The sequence below is a fragment of the Heloderma suspectum genome, chromosome 5 (genome assembly GCF_057233095.1).
Source record: "Heloderma suspectum isolate Gila_16-S chromosome 5, 16-S_ref, whole genome shotgun sequence".
Classification (NCBI taxonomy): Eukaryota; Metazoa; Chordata; class Lepidosauria; order Squamata; family Helodermatidae; genus Heloderma; species Heloderma suspectum.
In genome coordinates this window covers 163,237,415-163,263,492 of record NC_139462.1, presented here as the reverse complement: position 1 = coordinate 163,263,492, position 26,078 = coordinate 163,237,415, and the positions used below count along the sequence as shown (strand labels likewise).

Sequence of the window (26,078 nt, the reverse complement as noted above, 5' to 3'; positions counted from 1 at the left end):
GGGATCTTCCAGTCGTCCCCCCCACAAATGCCCCACTTTGGGTCTTCTGCCAGCTACTGCTGGCAGTACTTTTCCACCTGGGGTAGAGGGAAACCTCCACCCAAACCTAAACCTCTCCAATGAAGTAGCTCTACTGCAGGGCTGGGAAACATGTGGCCCTCCAGATGTTGTTGAACTACACCTCCCATCATCCTTCACCATTGGCTATGCTGGCTAGGGCTACATAGCAGAGAGATGCATGTTCCCCACCCACCATGCTCCAGGGCTTAGGATTGCACTCATTGTCACTGTCAAGATCCATAATAAATTTGTGCTGTTTGTTGCTTTAAAAATCGTTTTGGTGTCTGTCTGTCTGTGTCTCTGTGTTTTAAATATTTGTAAAGTACTAGAAGGGGTGTGTGTGTGTGGAGAGAGTGTCTCTGTCTCCGTCTCTGTCTTTCTATTATCCCCTTCTAGTACGTCACAAACACTTAAAACCACTACTGTTACAAGCCACAACTTTTTATATTTCTTGTGTAGAGCAGACGGTTTTTAGCATAAAGCCGCAATCATTTTTAATAATATTTCAGTATCATTTCTTTGACGGTTTAATAAGCCCAGGGGACAGATATCAAGTGTGGGGGAGGATAAGAATTAACTACTATGCAAGCAGTGGAGGAGGAAATAATTACAATCTTCTTAGGTAAAGAGATGGGAAAAATAAAAAGTTCTCTAAGAGGGCTTCTTGTTGCTTTAGCGCTTCATAAAAATGAAAACATTGTTTCCAGTCAAGTGGAACAGAAAAATAATTCACAATGGTTTTGAAGATTTTAATTGTAACAGAGTGAGGCCCTATGCATATCCTAGGTAGTCTTCAGTGGTTAAAAATAAATGCAACCATAGCAGTAGGATGATTTCCATCTCTTTATATAATTATTTAGGCTGTAATTATGATGTTATTGGGCCAAGCACTATTGCCACATCCAGCAAAAGTGAGTCACATTAGACAAGAAGCTTCCAGGCACAGCTCACCCTGCCAGATGGGGTTCTGTGTGCAAAAGTGTGCTGCATTGGGGGTGGAGGAGGAATCCTACATCTCACAGCAGCTTTGCACATTCAGGGCTCATAGCTGATTCAGGGTTGCAAGTGTGCTGCCAATGGGATGGAGCCTGTCATCTGTTGGGATGTGGTGGGCAACACATGCACACACTCTTTGGCCACATCCACCTAATGGGATAATCAGGGCCGTAAAATAAGACATCTGCTTGAAGCCTCAGGCTGTGTGCAAGGATTTCTGGATCTGGCCAATATGTATTTTATTATTAAGGATGTAAGAACTGCCTTCTCAGATCAGACCAAAGTCCTACCCAATCCAGAATTCTGTTTCCAGTATAACCAGCCAGATGCCTCTGAGAAGCTCACAATCAGGGTATGAACAACCCTGCAATGCCCCTTACGTAGCAACCATTGTCCATAGCTTTGACAGACCTCTTCGATTTGGATAACCTAGGGGTGGGGAGCTTGCAGTCCTCCAGATGTTGTTGGACTGCAGCCCCCATCGTTCCTGACTATTGGGCAGGCTGACTGGGGCTGATGGAAGTTGGAATTCCACCAGATTTGGAGGCCTGCAGGTTCCCCACCATTAATCTCTTCTTTTTTGAAAACCATCTTAATGAGTGGCCATTGCCCCATCTTGTGGTGGTATTCCTTTTCCAATACAGTATTACTGTTTTGATGCCCTCCAGATGTTTTGGCCTAGAACTCCCATCATCCCTTGTCATTGGCTATGCTGGCTAGGCCCAAACATCTGGAGAACCACAAGTCTCCTACCCCTGTTTTAATGTGTTGATATGCACCCAAACTATTTTTGTGGGGAAATCCAGGAGGGAGCCTCCAGTCCCCTTCCTTTCTGATAGACCTCATAACTACTGTTTTAGAATACTAAAGAGAGCATAATTCCCTCTCCCACACATCTCTCTCCATGGCTCCCTTGCATGGGTCTCTCCACCACAACTGTAGCTATTGTATGCCTTGCTAAAGCGGGCATTCTGGTCTCACAGGAACTTAGGAAGCTGCCTTATACTGAGTCAGGCCCTTGGTCCATCTAGCTCAGTATTGGTGACACTGACTGGCGGCAGCAGCTCTCCAGGGTTTCAGGTGTGATTTTTTTCCTGCCCTACCTGGAGATGCTGGGGATTGAACCTGGGGCCTTCTGCATGCAAAGCAGGTGCTCTACCACTGAGCTATGGATGCTCCTAAATTGTCTCCAGCTCTGCATTGCTTTGATTACTCTGGCTGTCTGACCAGATTTGGCTGTGTTAGGTCCACAGGCGGGATACCTGCCTCCTTGCCCTTCAACCACAATCAAATTCACCATGGATGTTGACAGTGCTGTATCTCATGGTTTTCACTGTATGCATTCATTTGTGACTTGTTTCCAGAGCACAATAGGCCAGCGGAGGCTGGTGGCACCAAGGTCAGTGGGGCAGTGAATCCGCTCCGAGTTTCAGTCAGAACCAGTCAGAACTCTAAAGGAGCTCCTTGGATTACTCCTTTAGAGTTTTGACTGGTTCTGACTGAAACCCGGAGCGGATTCACCACCCCACTGACATCGGAGCCACCAGCCTCCACTGCAATAGGCTTGGGGATGAAGATTTGACCATAGCCATTCCTAACACTGAACAAACATTTTAAAAGAGAGAAACGGAAGGAATGTGTGGATTGGCTACTCACTTCACCAGTGATCCATTGAACCATGAACACATTCTTCCTGCTTGTCTTTTAAAAGTTTGGTCTGCTTTCTTTATTTGTTTAATCCTTTCACAACACATTTTCTTCCAGAAAGTTGAAAATGGGCTGAGGAGCAGTTACTTGAACTCTCTGTCTTCCTAGAACACCTGGTGGTGTGCCTTCTTATTTCCAGGACAGCATTTCTACAGGGGAAGATCCCTTTAGAATTCTAGCCATTATGACTAATTCTGCAAAATGTGGAATTTCTTTTGTAGATTAGTCAGAAATACTCATTTTTAAAGTTTCCTTTATAATGGGCTGTATGTAGCATTATCCAATGTAAGTACTCTGTGAATGGAAGGGACTTCCATTAGGCATGGGTGAATCTGTCCATTTTGTTTTCTCTCGGTTTCTCTTTTCCAGTCTTATGTTTGGTTTGTCCCAGAGTTTGAGAATTTAGAGCAATTTTCCCAATCAAATGGATTTTAGTGTTATTTTCACAGATATACACATTTATGTGTATACCTTCCCTTAATATGCAATATTTGGTACACGTTCTTTGATTGGAGAACTCAACTGCAAAATTCAGAGAATTACAAATTTAGAAGGACAACTGAGTTTTCATTGGCATATTGGTTTGAAAGTGTGAAATTAGACAAATGGATCAAATTTCTTCCCCCATCCCTAGCTTCCATTCATCAAAGAACAGCTGCTGCACCTATGGCAGGTATCCTCCCATGAGCACAACCATCCCTCCATGCATGGAAGGACAGCATTGGATCCAAAACATATGAGCTGCATTAGCTAACTTTTGTTCTGAATTGGCTATGCCTTCTTTCTCAGTTCAGCCCCTGAGGAGCCTCTAAACTGATGATGGTGCCTTGAAGGAACAGCAAATAAGCTATCATAAATGTGTTGTGAATTCTCTAAAAATATTTTGGTGAAACATGGTTTTTATATATCTGCTATTGAGCTTGAAATAATGTGCTTACAGCAGCTAAGATTTCCCACTGGACAACAATGGGAAACAGCATTTGGAAAAGTCTTTACAAAGTCAAAGGGTTTCTTCTTCTTCTTCTTCTTCTTCTTCTTCTTCTTCTTCTTCAGAACGTGTATGTGGGTGGTACGGTCATTGAAATGAAGCTCTTCTTCCTATTTTGTGGATTACAAATAGTATTCATATACCATAATAAGCTACCTTGAGTGAAAACCAGCGAGCGATCCTATAATAATGAGATGGTGGGTCGGTGGGTTGGAAGTAAAACACACAAAATGCCTTACATTGGGAGCCATCCTGGAAATATTGATATTAAAGGGTGGGATATACATGTTTCATATAAATAATAAATTAAATAGTCTATACTTCTTTTGTTGAGTTTTGCTGAAGCAGTTCAAACCTTATCTTCTGCCAGAAATTAGGCATGGTTTGGGGATGGGGGGAACAAAATGAAATGAAAAGATGCCTAAAGAAAATACTGGCTTAGAAATCACAAGTCTACCTCACTGACTGAAAATGTTCCAATGAGATTGTGTGGCATAAAGGAACCTTAGTGGAACTGAGGAACACCCCGTGGGGAACATAGCAGGAATGCAGTGACAAGAGGGACTTTGCCAGACCCTGAGTCTGTCCATAGGATAATCCAAAGCCACTGACATACCAAAGTGAAGGCCCCAACGCCACAGATGGCTGTGGTGCTGGTGGTGAAGTCTTGCAAGATGTCAGTGCTTAGATGTGTTTAGCCTTGTGAAGCATGTTTGTGGGGAGGGGGGTGCTCCAGAGAAGGAGCTGGGATCATGGGACAGCAGAAAGGGAGGAGAGTGTGTGGGAGATCCACAGTAGTGTCTGGAAAAGGAGTATATTCCCACTGGCTCCCTAGGTAAAGTGGATCCAGAGGCGTTTTTCACCCTCTCTTGAGGTCATCCAATGAAGCTGCATGGTGGAGAATTCGGGACGAATCAAAGGAAATATTTTGTCACATAGTGCATAGTTATCTTTAACATTTGCTATCAATTGGGATAGTATTAAAAGGGGATTAGACAAATTCATGGAGGATAAGGCTATCAATGGCAACCAGCCACGATAGCTATATATTACCTCCAATATCAGGGGCAGTATGCCTCTGTTTACCAGTTGCCAGGGAACACAAGTTGGAGGGTGTTATTGTGCTCATGTCCTTCTTGCGGGCTTCCATGGGCATCTGGTCAGCCACTCTGGAAACAGAATACTGGACTAGATAGGCCTTTGGGCTGATCCAGCAGGGCTCTTCTTATGTTTTTATGTTCAGCAGTCTAATCTGCTGTGGAAGGGGGATGCTGATGAGTAGAACTCCTTCCCCTCTAAAATGATTCTATAAGGGGAAGGGTTATGTATGTATGTATGTATGTACATATGTATGTATTTATGTGTTGCATTTATATCCCACCTTTCCTCCAAGGAGCCCAAGACAGCATACATGATCTTCCTCCTCTCCATTTCATCTTCACAACAGGCTACGTAGGTTAGGCTGAGTGTTAGTGACTGACCCAAAATCACCCAGTGAGCTTCATGGTTGAGGGGTGGGGTGGGGTGGGGATTAAAGCCCAGATCTCTGGAGTCCCAGTCCAACACCTTAACCACTACATCACAGTGGCTCTTCAGTGTGTCACATTATTTTTATGTATTTATTGCATTTATATTATATTCCCCCTTCCTGCTAGGAATTCAGGGTGGCAAACAAGGTTCTACATACACACACACACACACACACACACACACTTTTATTCTCACAACAACCCTGTGAGGTAAGTTAGGTTGAGAGATAGGGACAGGCCCAATGCCATTCAGTGAGCTTTATAGCTGACTGGGGATTTGAACCTGAGTCTCTCATAAGAGCTGGAGCAACAGAGATATAAAGTAGGAATCAAAGAACAGTTTCATGTGCCCAAGGTGCATTGGATTTTGTTTTTCCAACATCAGCCCTCTGTGCTGCATAAGAAGCCACATTTGAAACTCAGGGGACTTGGGAGAAATACGCTGGTGCTGCTGACACAGCCTAACAACTGAGAGAGCCTGAATTTATTAATTGGCAGTTTTCCCCAAACAATGGCTCATGGCGTTATATAGCAAGATAAATTTAAAACAGTGTGTTGCCTTGCAAATGTAAATGACTATGTTTAACTGCAGATTGCTTTGAACTGTGTAATGAACAAGAAACCAGCAGGTAATGACTGCAGCCTCGGCATTTTGAGAGTAGAAGGGAGGGAGGGAGCAAATTCAAATATGAGATTTGGCACAGCACAAAAAGCCAATATGCAGACTGAAATGATAGCAAGAGGACACACAATAGTGTTTTCTTGACTCTTGAGCAAAAATATTTCAGTGCGGAAATCCAATGTTTATTTGTCACCAAATGGCCTTTTCGCATATTACACAGCAACGCTGAGGCTTGCTATGTGTCATCATGGAAGACTTATAGGATACCCCAGTCAGAGAGCTAGAGAAGAACTTTATTGTCTCTCTTCTGCATGTGCAGAACAGAAGCAGGAAACTCCTGACTCTTCCTAGATACAACTACGTCCAGTGCCACCTAATGATTAAACTATATAATGACACTATCCACAGACTATAGGTGACTGTGCACTCACTGGAAGCCCCAGTCAATCCTGTCTCTCTGATCAGTGCACCTATATGATGTACTTGTTCTGTTGCATTCACATGTTATTTATTTTAGGTGTATCAAGAAAAATCTTAGGGCTAAACCAGGTATGATGGAAGATATGTGATTATGATCACCTACATTTTTGCCCTACAAATTAGCAGCCCTGTGGGGCTGCTTTAAAGATCAGGAAGTGGCACTCTGGGAGAGGGTGTTTAACCTGTCCTGACTCAATGTGAGGCTCAGGAGAAGCAGACTCCAACTCAGTGCTCACTGTTCTGAGTCACATCAGCAGGAGTCACATCAGGACCTTGGAGAACACCCTACAGGAAGTGCTGGCTGGACTATTCTCCAACAAGGAGCTGTTGTCCCAGCAAAGCTCTGCAGTCAACTGAGGCCTTAAGAAGGCTGGCAGGGTGTGGTCTTTCAGAGGTTCCACCCCTGCTAGATGCTGGCAGCAATTCTTAAAGGACTAGTGTCTGTTTCTGCAGTCTCATGCTCCTGCATGGCTGAGGGACAGGAGAAGCTGCAGGGGAGTCATCCTCAGAGTCAGATGATGGGAGAACTATGTCCTCAGGACAGGATAGTATAAAAGCGGGTGCTGAGGGCTCCCCATGAAATGGTGTGACTTGTGATTTGTCTGAATCTAAGTTCTCCTTGGGTTAGTGTGGAGCCTCAGAAGCAGGGAGCATGTCAATGTAACCCGTTGTCACATTCCTTCATCCTCTCCTTTCACAATCAACACACTCCAGGAAACAAAGCTTCAGGCCAGCACTACTTTACTAGTAAATGACTAGCTTATTTACAAATTCAGATTCTAGGAAACTCTCAGACTGCATAGAACCAGCTAATCCACAAATCTATGAATATCAATAGATCATACGAAGTGGAAGTTAGAGAAGTTGCCAGCAATCTGGGCATGAACTTCATGGCCAGAGTTGCTTCACAGGGATGTCCCTCCCTTAGGGTGGCTCCTTCCTACATTGGCTTCCATGAGTGACCAACCTGGTGGAGAGTCTGAGCCCTGCCCCAAACTTTTCCCACTGTGCTCTGTGATGGAACCTAGCATCCCTCAAGTCATGGCCCTTGCCCTCCTCCTCCTCCTCCTCTCCCTCTGAAACTTGAGTTCTCATGGTGGAGGAATGGGGGAGCCATTCAGTCTGGGCCATCTGTGTGTCAAGGTCTTGGGAAGAAAGTCTTGCCATATCTGGGTTTACTAGGGAGGATTTCTCCCTCTGTTCTTGCTGTTCGCATTCTGATTCTGAATCTGAGCCGCCAAGGATCTCCACACACTCAGATTCATTCCTGACACCCGTTCCTCCTCAGTGTAAATTCCTCACCCCATGCGCATGCATGTGCGCACATGCACACACAGAGAGAGAAAAGGAAAGGAAAAAGGTTTCTTAAGCAAAAACCAATCAGGTGTATTTGTCTAATAATTGACAAATCAAATATCAAATATTAAGGATTAACAAATACTTCAAAGATGTTTTAATATTTGAGTTTGGGTAGGACATGCATTCCATTTTCACTCATTACATCAGATTCGCACTGCAGCAAGCTCCACACATATTCATCTGCTGTGTTTTTCCAATCACAATTCCTAGCGTTATCAGAGTCTTTGCCAGCTAAGCTGTAATTGCTGAGGTTGCATAACTAAGACACCTCTTTAAAAAGCAAAAGAAATTATAGCAATTCTGAGTGTTCTTTCAGAGGAGGCATTTTTATTCAGTCCTACCAACTGATCTGTTATACATTCTATTGCCTACTTCTTGTTAGGAATTGGAAGGGCCCATAGAGTTTAATGGCTTGATGGCAGGGCTTGGACAAAAGAAAGCTGGGTTCAAATTCCTGTCCATTTATGATTCTCACTGAATGGTCTTCAGTAAGTCACTGACTGGGTTCGGATGATCAGCAGAGGAGAAGGAAGCCACTGTGGCTTCTTTTCCCCACTCTGTGCATGCTGCCTGCACATGCAAGTGCGCCATTTCCCTAATTACCCCCGCCATAGCACAGGTTTCCATGTCATCCGAACCCGATGAGGTATGTGGCGGGGATGGCTTCCAAACCACCCCCAAACCCCTACAATAAGCCATGGGTTGTGGGGTGGTTTGGAAGCCACCCCCTCTGTGCACCTCACTGGGTTCAGATGACATGGTGACTTGCGCCGCAGCGAGGGTAATTGGGGAAATGGCAGGCGCATGAGTGGCACACATGGTGGCTTCTTTTCCCCACTGATTGTCCAAACCTGGCCACTGTTTCTTAGGCTAATCTACCTGATGGGATTATGGTAAAGTTAAATGGCTGCTCTGAGCCCATTAGATGAATCAAAATCTTGTGAATAAGAGAGCTGAATGTTTTAATGGTCATTTTGCAGGAGATGCTTAAATGTGTGCTCTAAAATGAGTCTGGATGTCATCCATTTTGAAAATAACCACATCTGTGTGCACATACATCTATGCAGGGGCACCACCAGGGCTGGACCAATAGGCATAGGTCCAAGGTCCCGCAGTCTGGAGGGCCCCCAAATGCTGTCACCTTAAAAAGAAAGTTGTTAAAAAATCAGGCAAGGACACACACACCCCTGGTATGTATGCGCTCTCTCTCTCTCTTTTCCTATTTCCTTTCCCTTCCTTTCCATCCCCCTCCCCATGCTTGCTGTCCCCCAAAATGAGGGAGCCTCTTTTTTTCTTTTCCTTTATTTTATCTTTTATAGAAGATCAGGCATGCTTTAAAGGAAGCTGTGTTATGCCCTGCATTTCATTTCTACAAAGAGCCTCTAGGGGCGCAATCCTATGGATTGCTAGACAGCAGCTAGATGGCCATAGGATTTTTCATTTTCTGGGAACCGACCCTGGAGCCAGCAGTCTGAGGTCAGTTCCCAGAGAACCAACTCCCCCCCCCACTCCCCCACTGCCTCATAGGTGGCGCAGTTCGTCTCTGGCTCTATGCTCGTAAGAGCAGTGCAGAGCGGCCAAAACTGGAGCGCGCTTGGGGGCAGGGAGGGGATGGGTGGCAGAAGCTTCCTATGCACTGTTCCCCCCACACACACACTCCGAGGCGCCCTGGCTACACAGCCAGAATCAGCTTTCTAGCCACAAATGCAGGACCGCTGGAGTGTGGAGGAGAAGATCCCTTCCACCCACCCTGCATTGGATAGCTGGTCACCTCTGGGTTTGGAGGATTGCACCCTAGGTGGCTCCACACGGACCCAGAGGCACTTTGGGGAAATCAAGATGCCAGGCATGGCTGCAGCCTCCTGCAAGGGGAGAAAAACTGGGGATGGGGTGGCACACCTAGGAGTGTCTGTGGAGGGCCCACAAAGGGGAAGTTGCTCAGGGCCCCCTCAGGTTGAATGAGGTTCTACCCCCTCCCTCCCAGTAGATGCTCCAACTCATTCCTGGCTGTCAGCCAGCTCCTTGAATTGTGCCCAGAAACAAACTGGGAGCTAATGAAGTTGGTACCATATTGGAGTTCTATGTATTACTTTTTTGCTGGGCAACATGGCCCATCTTGGGACACTACAGATGCTGCTGTATGTTTGTTTATTTCTTACATTTCTATACTGCCTAATGACCGAAGCTCTCTGGGCAATTAAAACCACAAAGGACAGAATAAAAACAGTATAAAATATAAAATCTTAAAATTACAGTATAAAAATACAACCAGAATAAAATCTAGCAGCAATGCAGAGATTTAAAATACAGTGACAGAGTTATAACAGCAAAGTTAAAAGACTATAATGCTAAAATGCTGGGGGCAGGGGGAACCTGGCACCTGAAAGAGTACAATGTACTGTTTACTGGTTTTGGTTTGGTTGTATTCATTGTCTGTATTATTATTAGCCACCCACAAGGATATGCTGATAGTGCAGGGTAGAATCTGTGTAGAAAGAAAGAAAGAAAGAAAGAAAGAAAGAGCGAGCTAGTGAGAAAAGGACACAGGAGCACTATTAAATGGTGCATTGCTTGGAGCTCTTCCCTAAGTAAAGGATGTTTCTGTGAATAATCCACAGTGCATTTGCTGGTAATACTTTTGACTTAGCAGCTTATTCCGCAGCTAGATGAAACACTGGAAAGTTTGCAAACATCTTGGAAATCAATACTAAGCAATCAATGGATCTGCTGGATGCAGCCTGGTTACTGTACGGCTGTCAACACCCAACCAAATTTTTGGTCTGCTCAATCCTCTTTACATTACACTGATGTCAAAGATGGATACATTTCTATTGCAACCTTCTCCAACTTGGCACCTCACCTAGATCGTGACCAATCTAAACCCGCTGGTTTCAATAGGACTAAAGCATGACCAACTTCCTCTGGATCCAACCAAAATATACAGGGAGGCATGGAGCTTGTATGGGTACTTACCACACAATCTAGTAGACCTATGGAGGAAATTGATTCTGAATGTTACTGCAATTACACAGACCCCCAACCATGTGGAAACCATTTTCAGTGGCTATCATAGTGCTGCAATAATTAGTGTTTAAGTAGTGTATTTGGATAGTACAAATGAATGAAAACGCTCTCTCTGGATCAGAATCAGGGCCAAGAAGGTTTGGGCTATTTACTTTTGTTTCCACTCATGTACCTGCTTCTTCACCAGATTCCCAAACTGGTTGGTAGGACCATGTGCATCAGAAAGGAGGTTGCTCCTCCGCTAGCATCCATTGATTTCTCTGAAAGGTTTCTTTTCTCCATCAAGAAATGTGGCTATAGAACAGCCTTTCCCGACTGAGTGTCCTCCAGAGGTTTTGGGTGACAATTCCCAGTGTTCCTGGCTGTTGGCCAGGCTGGCTGGGGCTGATGGAAGATGATTCTAAGGCACTAGGTTGGGTAAGGTTGCTATACAAATCCCATCTTCAGAGACCTTCTTGTGAATCCTGCAGTTCTATGAGCCTACCACTCCTGCATACTAGGTTACTATGTTTACCACTGGACAGACTTACCTTGTAAACAAGTGGGCATGACTGCAATGGAGGTTCTGTACATGTCTGGTACATTCCAGACAGGTGTTTAAGGCTGAAATCCTTAAATGGGACTTAGTAGAGATAGATAGGATTGCACTGTTAGTCTTCCTGACCACTTCTTTAATTGTGATTCCTCCCTTCAACCAAGCAGGTTTAACTACACCAGGAGAGGAAACGTTTCCTTCACATGCTGCATGACTGAAAATCTTGTATGTTTAAGATAATAGTATCTTTAAAGGAGATAGAGGGAGCATGCATACAAAACTGCTTCCTTCATGTTCAGCTGCACCTCTTTAATACGTACATGACATGTCTGCTTCCTTGTGCATCTGTACTAAATACTGGAGTTCATTATTGATATCTAACTGGAAGAATCAGCTGTGTGCAAACGGCCTCTTGAAATTCTCCTCCCTATTTGTGTGCAAAGAAATGGGGGGGCAGTTTCACCTAATTTCGCCATGGTGAGGAGAAATTCTCAAACAGTTTCTCAGAGGTGGAGCTCACCATGAGCAGGGGCTGTAGCACATCTTTCATTTCCCAAGGTTTTTGTTTTTTGTGCTGCTACTGCAGGCAGAGACAGCAGCAAATGTGTTGGCAGCCTGGTCACTATTTTGGATCCTTCAGCATGACCCATACCTAGAGTCATTCCAGGGCATTGTGTGTGTGTGGGAGGGGGTGATGGAAGTGGGCCACCACAAAAATGCTGGAGAAAATTTGGGGTGGCCAATAGTCCAATGTGTGTGTTTTTATGTCTATTATACATCTCTCCATTGCTTTGCAGCCTTGCAGGCTGCCTGCACTTCCTAATCTGAAAAAGCCCTATGGGAAGAATTACCTCTTGTTGTCTTCCCCTGGGCTTGAATTGAAGTGTGGGAACCCAAGAAGGCTACAGGCTGCCGGAGAGATGAGTGTACAATGAAAGACGCAAGACATGCACACATGCCTGGGACACTTCATAAGTAAGAATCCAACCCATGAGAATTTCTCTGAAATTTTCTTCTCTGTTGAATATCCTTTCAAAAACAGTTTTATAGAACCATAGAATAGTAGGGTTGGAAGGGGCCTACAAGGCCATCGAGTCCAACCCCCTGCTCAATGCAGGAATCCAAGTCAGAGCATCCCTGACAGATGGCTGTCCAGCTGGTTTCTTTTCTATAAGTTTATCTATCTATCTATCTATCTATCTATCTATCTATCATCTATCTATCTAATCTTTATATATATATATATATATATATATATATATATATATCTTATTATATATATAATCTTATTATATATCTTATTATATATATAGTTTCTTTTCTATAAGATTGATTGAGAATGGTTGAAATAATAGTCTTCAGACACAGGTAGGAAGAAAGCCAGACTATGAAGCACATGGTCTTCGATGTCTATATACTAATGCCCAGAGTATGGGAAACAAACAGAACGAACTTGAACTCTTAATACAGGAGGGAAATTATGACTTGATAGGTATAACTGAGACTTGGTGGGATGACTCTCATGACTGGAATATAGCAGTTGAAGGATATAACTTGTTCAAAAAGAACAGGAGGAACAGAAAGGGAGGCGGGGTTGCACTGTATGTGAAAAATACATATCTCTGCACAGAAATACAGGAGGAGGAGCTTGGTAGCCCCATCGAGAGCATCTGGGTTGAAATAAATGGAGCAAAGAATAAAAGGAACCTGGTGGTCGGAGTCTACTACCGGCCACCCAATCAAGGAGAAGACAAGGATGAAACTTTTGAAAAGCAAATAGCCAATGTTTTAAGGAAGCATGATGTAGTAGTAATGGGGGACTTCAATTTCCCCGATATTTGTTGGGAGACAAATTCTGCAAAACATGGCCCCTCCAGGAAATTCCTGACTTGTGTGGCGGATAACTTCCTCCTACAGAAAGTAGAGGAAGGAACTAGAGGATCGGCTATCCTTGACTTGATCCTAACCAACAGAGATGACTTAGTGGATAAAGTAGCAGTTACAGGAACTCTGGGGGAAAGCGACCATGTTGTACTTGAGTTCTTGGTTCTAAGGGAAGCAAAAGCCGAGTGTACTCAAACGCGTACCCTGGATTTTAGGAAAGCTGATTTTAATAAACTCAGAACAATGATCAGTAAGGTCCCATGGCAAGCAATGCTAGCGAGAAAAGGAGTCCAAGATGGGTGGGAACTTTTAAAAAAGGAAATTCTCAATGCACAATCACAAACAATTCCAACAAGAAGAAAAGGTGGAAGACAACAGAAGAAGCCAATGTGGCTTCACAAAAAGCTTAGGGATGACCTGAAAACAAAAAAGGACACATATAGGAAGTGGAAAGAAGGCCAAGTAACAAAGGAAGAGTACAGGCAGGTAGCACAGAATTGCAGGGATGGCGTCAGGAAGGCTAAAGCGGAGAACGAGGTGAGGTTAGCGAGGGATGCTAAAAACAACAAAAAGGCTTTCTTCAGCTACGTGCATAGTAAAAGGCAGAGGAAAGAAATGGTTGTTCAGCTATTAAATAAGGATGGCAAAATGATAACAGAGGACAAAGAAAAGGCAGAGGTGCTCAATTCCTACTTTGGCTCAGTCTTCTCCCAAAAGAGGGTCTATGACCCCCCTGGCAAAGGCGAAGTACAGGCTGAAGGGGCAGGATTGCAGCTTGAGATCGACAGGCATATGGTCAAGGAACACCTCATTACTTTGAATGAGTTCAAATCTCCAGGGCCAGATGAACTGCATCCTAGAGTCATAAAGGAACTGGCAGAAGAACTCTCAGAACCGCTGTCTATTCTCTTTGAGAAATCATGGAGGACCGGGGAAGTGCCAGATGACTGGAGGAGGGCTAACGTTGTCCCTATCTTCAAAAAGGGTAAAAAGGAGGAACCTGGGAACTACAGACCAGTCAGTCTGACATCAATCCCTGGGAAAATTCTGGAGCAGATGATAAAGCAATCCATCTGGAAGCACCTTGACAACAATGCCGTGATTACTCGAAGCCAACATGGATTTGTCAAAAACAAGTCCTGCCAGACAAATCTGATCTCATTTTTTGATCAAGTCACCTCCCTTGTAGACCGTGGGAATGCTGTAGACATCATATACCTCGACTTCAGCAAAGCTTTCGACAAAGTGCCCCATGATATCCTGATGAGCAAACTAGCTCGAAGTGGGCTAGATGAAACAACGATCCGGTGGATCCACAGTTGGCTACAGAATCGAACTCAAAGAGTGCTTATCAATGGGACCTTCTCAAGCTGGGGAGAGGTAACGAGTGGGGTACCGCAGGGCTCAGTCCTGGGCCCAGTGCTCTTCAACATTTTTATTAATGACTTGGAGGAGGAGGTGCAGGGAATGCTGATCAAATTTGCAGATGACACAAAATTGGGAGGGATAGCTAATACTTTGGAAGACAGACACAAAATTCAAAGTGATCTGGATAGACTGGAGTGCTGGGCAGAAAACAACAGAATGGCATTTAATAGGGACAAATGCCAAGTTCTGCACCTAGGAAAAAGAAACCAAATGCACAGTTACAAGATGGGGGATACGTGGCTCAACCACACTACGAGCGAGAAGGATCTTGGAATTGTCGTCGATCACAAGCTGAATATGAGCCAACAATGTGATGTGGCTGCAAAAAAGGCAAATGCTATTTTGGGCTGCATTCATAGAAGCATCGCTTCCAAATCCGGGGAAGTACTAGTTCCCCTCTACTCAGCACTGGTTAGGCCTCATCTGGAGTACTGTGTCCAGTTCTGGGCACCACACTTTAAGAAGGATGCAGACAAGCTGGAGAGGGTTCAAAGGAGGGCAACAAAGATGATCAGGGGACTGGAAACAAAGCCCTATGAAGAGAGACTGAAAGAACTGGGCATGTTTAGCCTTGAGAAGAGAAGACTGAGGGGAGATATGATAGCACTCTTCAAGTACTTGAAAGGTTGTCACAGAGAAGAAGGCCAGGATCTCTTCTTGATCATCCCAGAGTGCAGGACACGGAATAATGGGCTCAAGTTACAGGAAGCCAGATTCCGACTGAACATCAGGAAAAACTGCCTGAGTGTCAGAGCAATACGGCAATGGAACCAATTACCTGGGGAGGTGGTGGGCTCTCCCACACTGGAGGCCTTCAAGACGAGGCTGGACAGCCATTTGTCAGGGATGCTCTGACTTGGATTCCTGCACTGAGCAGGGGGTTGGACTCGATGGCCTTGTAGGCCCCTTCCAACCCTACTATTCTATGATTCTATGAATAATGTGGAAGAAATTTTCAGCACAAAACCAGGCGGAATGCTTGCCCGCTATACAGTTCTGGTTGCCGTACCTCAAAACAGGTATTGTAGAGTTGGAAATGTACAGAAAAGGGTAACCAAAATTATCATGGGGCTAGAGCAAATCCCCTATGAGGAAAAGTTACAACATTTGAGGCTTTTTAGCCTAGTAAAAAGATGAGTGGGGGTGGGAGGGGGACATGATAGTGGTGTATAAAATTATGCATGGTGTGGATAAGGTGGACAGAGAAAAAGATTTCTCCCTTCTCTCATAATACTAGAATCCAGGGTCATCCAATGAAGCCGAATGGTGAGAAAAGGAGGTACTTCTTCACACAGTGCATATTCCACCTTTGCTCCAGAGAAGGAGCTGGGATTATGGGACAGAGGAAAAGGAGGAGAGTGTGGAGAGATCCACAGTACTGTCTGGAAAAGGAGTATATTCCCACTGGCTCCCTAGGTAAAGTGGATCCAGAGGAGTTTTTCACCCTCTCTCGAGGTCATCCAATGAAGTTGCATGGTGGAGAATTCAGGACAAATAAAAAGGAAGTATTATGTCACATAGTGCATAATTAAGCTGTGGAATTTGCTACCACAAGAAGAGTGATGGCCACCAATTGGGATGGCTTTAAAAGGGGATTAGATAAATTTAAAAGGGAGGAAAAGGCTATCAGTGGCTAGCAGCCTTAATGGCTATATGCTCCCTCCAGTATCTGAGGCAGTATGCCTATGTACACCAGTTTCTGGGGAACATGAGTGGGAGGATGTGCTCGTGCTCGTGCTCGTGGTCTGCTTGTGGGATTCCCATAGGCTTCTGGTTAGCCACTATGGGAACAGAATGCTGGACTAAATAGTCCTTTGGTCTGATCCAGTAGGGCTCTTCTTACCTGCCTTGCTAAAGAAAGAGGATCTCACAACTGTACTTGTGTGCTGAAATTAGACATTTTACAATATGCCCATTTGGTGCTGTGTATTAGTGTAAAAATCCTTTAACAAAAATGTAAATATGGATGATTGAAATGGCTATTTCAAAAAAGCTTGCTACAGTATACCATAATGCTACAGACCTCTTAGGTTGCAATAGTACACCCAGTGTCCTGGGAGTAACCCCCATTAATCTGATTTAACCTCTGAGTAGACCTTATAGGATTGTGCTATTAGTTACTTACATGGCCACCAATTTCTCCCTGTCAAAACATGGGGTTTGTGCAATTATAGACTGGAATGTTCTTGTGATATTGTTGCTTTTAAGTGCTATTTATGGATAACATCTGTTTCCCTCATGATGTTTTTAATCTTTTATGGGACTTCCCATTTTGGCCCAATTATGGCTAATCCAATGCAGCACTTGTAAATCCTGCCTCTAATCTCTGTAATAACCTGTCCCTGCTGTTGTAAAGTCCTCATTTATATTCAGCCACTGCTGTTTGTCTTCGAGCTACTCTGCTCCACATCCCGCTGAAAAGACTCGGGGGCCCCATCCCGGACCCTCTTTGTCATGTTTTCACAGCTGGGAATTCTTTCGCAGCCTGACCCCCGCTGACCTCACTGTTGTCAGTCATTAAGTGCCAAGTATCTGTTCCTTGTGAGGCTCATCCAGATAAACAGGTGGGGGGTTGAGCAAAACTCCTGCTCATCCCCCACTCCCCCCATTGTGTCTGACCTGCACAAACTGGGAGCTGTGTGAAACACCCCTTGGGAAGCTGGAGTGAGAACTGCCGAGGGATTGGTTGGCATCTGTCATGTGACTGATGCTAGGCAACATGTGCTATTGGCCTTCTGGATTGCAGACAGCTCCGAAGGAGTATCAGTTGCTGTCTGTATGTGGGCGAATGAGCCCTATTTCTTCTCCACAGCAAGCTGGAAAAGCTTTTAAGTGACACTTGGGCTGAGGTAAGTGATAACCCTGCCTCTTCGTTCTAGTAAATTAGCCACCAGGGATGGGAAGAAGGCTCCAGTTGGGCTTTTTGGATTCTGTAGTATGGTCTCTCCTGTTCGTTCTGTCAGAAAGGGGTGTGTTTTCACATTCCCAGTTCAGTGTGGTCTGCAGCGAAGAGCTAATCATATTCTTAGCAGCCGTCCTTGCTGATGGAAGTGATTGCATTTTATACTGGCTGAATGCAGATTTTTCTTTGTGAGACTTACAGAGTCAGATTTCAAGAGCATCCCATTTGAGATCAGTGAGCATTTGAAGAAATGGGAGTGTATCGGAAATATGACTGAGATTTTGATGCTGTCGATCAGTGGGTGGCATCCCTTCTCTCCTCACAGGAAGGGCATCCTGACACTTTTTACAAAGCAGGTTGTTTAAAATAAAAGCTATAAAACAAACGCCTCTCTGCCTAGAGGCAGTTTTGTCACATTTCGCCTGAAGGACAAGACGATAGCAGCTCGGCATACCCAAATGGATGGAAATGAAATGGATCCTATGTTCTGTACCATGAATTTTAAGCAGAGTAGGGCTACTGAAGAGAACAGCCTTTTTAAGAGGGTCTGGAAACACAGCCAGTTAAAAAGGTATCTTACAGCCCTGATATAAGTATGCCGCTGAGCTAAGCAATGTACGGAGAGCTTTCGTGGATCTCTTGGAAGAGGGAGGAGGGGAAGGGGAGAGGGAGAGGGAGAGGGAAGCCAAGGGGTGTTAGACCAAATGTTAAGGAAAATAACATTAACTCTTTGTTGGCCATGAACACCCATTCACAAAATAGAATGGTTACTTGAAGCTTAGAAGTATTACAATTCCTTTTCCAAAAGGAAAGGGTATTTGTATATGGTGGATATTTCTCTAAAAATAAATGACTGTGCAGCAGAAGTGAAGAATCGATATAGTCAGGCAGAGAAGGCTTGTCTTCAATGTGGTCAGTGGGCATTAGTGTGCATGTGTGGATTTTTGTGTGTACATACACATGCCCGCGCACATTTGAATGGAGATTTACTAGCTAATTTGAACAAAATGAAAGAATTAAATGTCTAAGGTTGGACAACTCTGCACACTTATCTGGGAGTAGGCCCCACTGAACACAGAAGGTCTTACTTCTGAATAAGCATGGATTGGATTGTGCTGAAAATGATGCAAGTTTGTACTGCATAAAATCCTGAAGATAATTTAATGCAGCCTTCCTCAACCCAGTGCTCTCCAGATATTTTGGATTACAGCTCCTACTATCTGTGACTGTTGGCCATGGTGGCTGGGGCTAATGGGAATTGGAATCCAAAACATCTGGACAACACCCTGTTGGGGAATGTTGACTTAATATTTCAGAGAGACTCCCTTGATTTGTCTCAGGAGGTAATTCAGCAGGAAGTATGTTTCTGAAAAATTGTGTTATCATTTTTCAGCTGATCCACCCCACCCCACCTGCACCATGCCAGCTCCCTTTTATATTGGGGAAAAAAACAACAGAGAGAAAAAGTTAACAGAAGCTTTGTGTATTTAGCCCTAGCTCCAGGAATCAAGTGTCCTGTCCACAAAAATGTCTGAGTATTTTTCATTAGTAGAATTCTTTCATTTGTCCTGGCTACTGTGAACAAATCAATTGCTGTACAGTGCAAACAAGTATATTATGTGCCCTGTAGCATGTTATCTGCTTAACATTCTACAATGAGAAAATCTACGTATTCAGCAGTATTCCATCTTCCCAGAACTTACCCCCCGTGACCATCGTTGTTTGTACAAGTGTTTTTTGTGCAAATGCTTTCAAAGTTATCTTGAATATGCAGGCACTAAGCTAATTATGGTAAACCTATTTCTGGAAGGTCTGATTTTCAGGGATTCTTTAGATGCCATGAATTCTACAGGAATTTTTCAGGATTCAGCAACTGAGAAAAATCCATAATCCAGTTAAGAAGCAGAGAGTTTAATTACTTCACACTTGTAAATTGATGTTCTTGGTCTGCATGCCAGATACGGATGGGAAGAGTATTTATTCATTTTAGAGGGGTGGTGGTGGAAGAAAGAATAAATTAGAAGGGCATGAGCAAAACTGTTAATGAAGATGACAGCCTACTGACATGTACAAACAAAAATTCACAGGGAAACATACACTCAAATGCTTTAGGTCAGGGGTGGGCAGAAGGAAGATCTCCAGATGGTTTGGACTTCAACTCCCAGAAGCCCCTGCCAGCATGGCCAATGGTTAAGAATGCTTGGAGTTGAAGTCTGAAACATCTGGAGATCTCCTTTCTGTCCACCCCTGATTTAGATGCAAGAGCTGATTGAACATAAGCTAAAGTTACAACACATCCATATCTCCAGTCCTAAATATTTTGGGCATCATCCAAGGGAAATTCAGTGTGCTTAAGGTTTCAGTCATAAGTACATTGACTAAGAAGTAAGTCAATACTCAGGAGGGTTTACTACTGACTGAGTAATCTTGCTTAGGATCGTGCTGCATACCCTATTGAAATCAATGGCCTGGGTTCAACTAATATTGGTTGTGCTCAAGTCCTATTAAAACACTTAGATGAGTCACAACTAATCTGTTTCATTGGTTTTGGGGCTTCATCATGACTACCTTTAGCTGGATTGGGGTCCAATGCTTGTCCTGGATTGTACCCATTACATGGAAGTAAGGATATAATAGGGGCTCCTCTGCATCAGAAAAAAGGTAGACTGGTCCTACTTAAGAGCATAACAGCCCTGCTAGATCAGACAAAAGGACTATCTAGTCCAGCATTCTATTCCCAGAGTGGCCAACCAGATGCCTATGGGAAGCCCACAAGCAGGCCATGAGCACAAAACACTATTCTAGTCATGTTCCCCAGCAACTGGCATACAGAGGTATACTGCCTTTGATGCCAGAAGTTAGTTACGGCGCAATCCTATGCAAATAGGTGGCTGCCTCCAAACTTGGAAGAGACCACCTATCCAATGCAATGCAGGAGAAGTGCAGAGGGGATCATTCCCTCCGTGCTTCTCCTGCCCTGTATTTGCAACTAGACAGCAGATTTCAGCTGTCTAGCCGCGGGAGGGCGGAATGGGAAAGGAGGCTGCCAGATGACACATTGGATGTGTCATACTGGCATTTCCGCCCTCCCCGCTCTGGAACGCCCCCTCCCCCCGGAATGCCCTGTTTTGGCTGCTCCACGCTCCTCTTGTGAGCATGGAGCACGGGGCTGTTCTATGCTGTCTGTGAGGCAGCATGGAAGGGGGGAAGGTTGGTTCCTGGAAAAACAGATATCCTATGGCCATCTAGCTGCTGACTAGCGGCCATAGGATTGCTCCCTCCAATATGTATATGTATATGTGTGTGTGTATATATATATATATATATATCTCCATCATGACTAGTAGCCATGGATAGCCTTATCCTCCATTAATTTGTCTAAACACCTTTTAAAGCCATCCAAGTTGATGGCCATCATTACAGTTGTGGTAGCAAATTCTAGAATTTGACTACATGCTGTGTGAAGACATACTTTCTTTTGTCCATCGTGAGTATCCCAGCATCATGAAAGAGAAAGAAAAACTGATTCCTATCCACCTTCTCCACACAATGCATAATTTTATACACTTCTATTATGTTCCCCCCTTACTGGACTTTTTTCTAAGCTAAAAAGCCCCAAAGAATGTAACTTTTCCTCATAGGGGACTTGCTCCAGCCCCTTGATCATTTTGGTTGCTCTTTTTCTGCACCTTTTCCAGCTCTACTATATCCTTTTTAAGGTACAATGTCCAGAATGCTACACAGTATTCTAAGTGAGGTCCCTCCACAGATTTGTGTAAAGGCATTATGAGTGTGTGTGTGTGCGTGTGCACGTGCTGCCTATTTATGTGTTTGTATGTAAACAGTTCTTATATTATGTACAATATTTTGTTTTTAATGTTTTTAATTCTTATAAACTGCCCAGAGAACTTTGGTTATTGGGTAGTATAGAAATGCAATAAATGAAATGAATATTATGATAGTGGCAGTTTCCTTTCCTAATGATGCCCAACATGGAATTTGCCTTTTTCCCAGCAGCCGCACACCAAATGGACACTTTCATGAAGCTGTCCTCCACAACCCTAAGATCCATTTCATGATCAGTCACCACCAACTCAGGCCCAATTCGCAAATATGTGATGTTAGGAATTTGTTTTTTTTGTCACAATGTCCTCACTTTACACTTGCTCACATTGAACTGCATTTAACATCTCAGTGCCCATTCTCCAGTTTGGAGAGATCTTTTTGAAACTCCTCACAAACCATTTTTGTTTTAACCACCCTAAATAATTAGATGTCTTCCACAAACTTGGCCACTTCACTGCACATCCCTAATTCCAGATCATTTATGAATAAATTAAAAAGCATCCATCCCAATAGAGATCCTTCAGGGACCCCACTGTTTACATCCCTCCACTGCAAGAACTGCCCATGTATTCTTATGCTCTACATTGTCTTTTTTAACCAATTTCTGATCCATAAAAGGACTGCTAAGTCTGCTCAGGAGTCTTTGGTAGGAGACTTTGCAAAAAAAACCTTTTTGAAAGTCCAAGTAAACAATGTCTCCATGACTGTTTTTCAAATCTTGTTCTAAAGCTATCTAAGCCACTGGTCAGCATCGTTTCTTGTAGCAATGAATTCCATGAATTAATTGACAATGGGGTGTCATGACTAACTTAAGTCCCATTAATTGGGTCTACTCGAAGTAGGGCTAATACTGCACACAACCCAATGTCTTCTAAGGCACCATTTTGTACAAGGAGATAATCTCCATGTATATGTTCACTTATATGTGGTGTGAGTGCTTATTTTGCCACAAATGAGGAAGATGCAGCCTCGTGAGTGAGCAATGTGCTGGCTAGCACATTACCTCTGCTAAGAAAAATATAATGTGTGATGCAGCCCTTTGCCCTATTTATTTCCTTGCAACTTTCTTTGGTGTGATAGGTCTAGACAGTGGAGTCTGCTGGCTCTGAAGTCAGTGGGGTTATGAACCCACTCTGGGTTTCAGCCAGAACTCTAAAGGAAGTGTCCAAGGTGCTGAACCCAGTTTGGGGACAGGGTTCAACACCTTTGATAGCTCCTTTAGAGTTCTGGCTGGTTCTGACTGAAACCCAGAGCGGATTCACCATCCCAGTGACATTGGAGCCACCAGCCTCCACTGGGTCTGAGATAAGTTATTATACTAACAAACAGAACAGCTATTAAAAGAGAGACATTCCAGAGTTATCTCCCTGGGGGTGGGGGGGAACCTGTGTGTGCGTGTGACAGAGAGAGAGAGAGAGAGAGAGAGAGTGTATATGGCTTCCAGAATGAGCTAGATCAGTGGAGTTAGGATCTAACTCCTTTTTATGTAAAGGGGCTTTTAATGCAAATGGCAGCCATAAAGGGCCATTTACGCAAAACTACAGGTGTAATGCTTGTAATTTTGCGTAAATGGCCCCTTTACGGCCACCATTTCCATAAAAAGGCCCATTACGTAAAAACAACAAGCAGCCATTTTGTGCAAAATGGGAGCTCAGCAAGGGAGCAGGCAGCCATGCGCTGCTCAACAGGCAGCCACGGACTGTCCGCCAGCTCGCGCGGCATGGTGAACCCAGTGTGCAGCCACTGTAAAAAAGGCAAACTCCATGTTAGGCATAATTAGAAAAGGAATTGAGAATAAAACTGCCAGTATCATACTGCCCCTATACAAATCTATGGTGCGACCACACGTGGAATACTGGGTACAGTTCTGGTCACCACACCTAAAAAAAGAATACTGTAGAACTGGAATAACAGCAGAAAAGGGCAACTAAAATGATCAAGGGGCTGAAACATCTCCCCTATGAGGGAAGGTTACAACAGCTGGGATTGTTTAGCTTGGAAAAAAAGAGGCTAAGGGGAGACATGATAGAGGTGTACAAAATTATACATGGTGTGGAGAATGTGGATAGGGAGACTTTTTTCTCCCTCTCTCAAAATACTAGAACCCGGGGTCATCCCATGAAGCTGATTGGTGGGAGATTCAGGACAGATAAAAGGACTACTTCTTCACACAGCACATAGTTAAACTATGGAATTCCCTACCACAGCATGTGGTGATGGCCACCAATTTGGATGGCTTTAAAAGGGGGTTGGACAAATTCCTGGAGGGAAAGGCTATCAATGGCTACTAGTCTTGATGGCTATGTGCTACCTCCAGTACCAAAGGCAGTAAGCCTGTACACCAGTTGCTGGGGAGCATGGGTGGGAGGGTGCTGTTGTGCTCATGTCCTGCTTGTCCTGGTCGACAACTGATTGGCCACTGTGTGAACAGAGTACTGGACTAGATGGACCATTTGTCTGATCCAGCATGGCTGCTCTTATGTTCTTACCTCCTGTATCAAAGGCAGGATGCCTCTCAATACCAGTTGCTGGGGAAAATGAGCAAGATGGTGCTGTTGCACTCAGGTCCTGCTGGTGGGTTTCCCAGAAGGATCTGGCTGACCACTGTATGAACAGAACACTGGACTAAATGGGCCTTTGGTTTGATCTAGCAGATCTTAGATTATTATACTGTCATTTTTATCCTTTGAAGTATTGGAGATGGGCACTACTGTAGATGGGTGTGGAAATGGGCTCCTCTGTATGCAAATGTTTCTTCCAGATTAGTCCACATACACGGAAAAAACTACTGCCTGGGGTTTTAAAGGACAGCAGGAGGAATCAAGCCAGCTTGTCCTCTGCATGCCGAAGATCCCAGGTTCAGTCTCTGGCATCTCCAGTGAAAAGGATTAGGTAGCAGGTGATGAAGAAGGCTCCTGCCTGAGGGCCTGGAGGATCACTGCCAGTCAGAGTAGACAAGAGTGGGCTGATGGGCAATAGTCTGACCTGGTTTGGCAACCTCCTATGTTCTTCCGCAATTTCACGTGTATGGCTGGCTGGCTGGATTTTGACTGGGCATGCATTAGCTAACCATCCTTGAAGGACAACTGACATAAGGATCTCTGAGCTCTTTTGACAATGGTTCACTTGCTTGAATCATTGGGTTTTGTTTCACTAAATGTTCACCTGACACCTCTGGCTTGGTTTCTCCTGCTGCCCTTTATGCTGGATTCTCCCTAGGCAGTAGTTTTTCAATGTACGTGGACTAATCTGGAAGAAACATTTGCATACAGAGGAGCCCATTTCAGTGTATAAAGGTGGACAATTTGGCTTCTCTTTCATATTGTTACACAAAAAGCAAAGGAAGCCGTGTTGACCATAAGAAAAACTCCAAAAATCATATTACACTAATGTGGCTTCCATCTAGTTGTGCAATGGTATTTATAGACAAAATTGTGAGAACACTCTTCTGTCTTTAGCCATACTGGTGCAGGAAGGTAATGACAGGAATTGTTCAGTGGGGGCAGTGAAGTGGTTTACTAGTAGGAACCACTGAATGCCACCGCTGAAAGAGGGGAATTTCCTTCCATACCTGTAAATGCCAAGTGATGCTGGTGGTGGTGGAAGAGGAAGAGAGGAGATAGCAACGGGCACTACACTCAGCACAGGGACAGTGTGTGGTTGCTGCTTGGCTAGTAGAGACGGATGAGTTCACTTGGGTCCGTCTCGCGCGCCACTCAACAGACCCCCGCCAGCTGCCCAACTCTCACCATGCTGTGCAAGCCAGCGGACAGTCCATGGCTGCCCATTGAGCAGCGCATGGCCACCTGCTCTCTTGCTGAGCTGCCATTGATTTTGCACAAAATCAATGTAGTATACAGCTGTAGTATACACCTGTCTAGTCGGCAGCTTGTTCTTTTTATATAAAGGGGCTTTTTATTAAATTGGTGGCTGTAAAGGAGCCTTTTACACAAAATTACAAATGTTACCTCTGTAGTTTTGCATAAATAGCCCCTTTATGGCTGCCATTTACATAAAAAGCCCTTTTACATAAAAAAAGAACAAGTCGCCATTTTGCGCAAAATGGCAGCTCAGCAAGGGAGAGGGAAGCGCCATGTTTGCCTGACTTGGTGCATGTCGAGTCAGGCAAGTATAGCAGTCTGTGGACTGCAGTCTGGGAGGTGGGGCGGCGGGGGGAGTCTGCTGGACTCCACCCCCCTCTCGGACTCCCATGACATGCCTACTGGCTAGGCAGTCTTGCAGGTGTCCGTAGAATGCACTTGTAGTATACACCTGTCTAGTCGGCAACCACAAACTTGCACGGTGTAGTGTGAAGTGCCCCCTGCCTCCACCACCACTTCCCAGCATTTACAGGTATTGGAAGGACTTCCCTTCCCCTCTCAATTGTCCCACAGCAGTGGCCAGCAGTCCCTATTAGTGAGCCACTTCACCAGCCACTGCTGGCGATGTCTTGGATCGAGCATTTACATTGCTGCCTTTCTCAAATGGATTGTATTACCAAACATCTTATAGAGTGACGAGCCACAAAAGCTTCATCTGAAGGGGCTCCCGTCAATTTAAGAAATTTCTCAGGTTTGGATTGAGAACCTGCCAGCCATTACCTCTCAGGTGCTGCAGGCTTAAACCACCAGGAGCCTTGCAGATCAGACAAAGGGTCCTAGCTTCTGGTTTGAGGTGGTAATTGCAGGAGTTTCCAGCTGGGACATTTGTAAAATAGC

General features: G+C 44.4%; 1 long non-coding RNA gene across 1 annotated transcript in view; it reads left to right on the top strand.

Moving 5' to 3' along the window:
• Positions 1-17,324: 17,324 nt before the first annotated feature.
• LOC146344759 (uncharacterized) overlaps positions 17,325-26,078 on the top strand; it is a 30,915-nt gene continuing 22,161 nt past the window's right edge. Inside the window, exon 1 of the long non-coding RNA XR_014792303.1 lies at positions 17,325-17,461. This is a non-coding gene — a long non-coding RNA (uncharacterized LOC146344759). The remainder of the gene's footprint in view (positions 17,462-26,078) is intronic.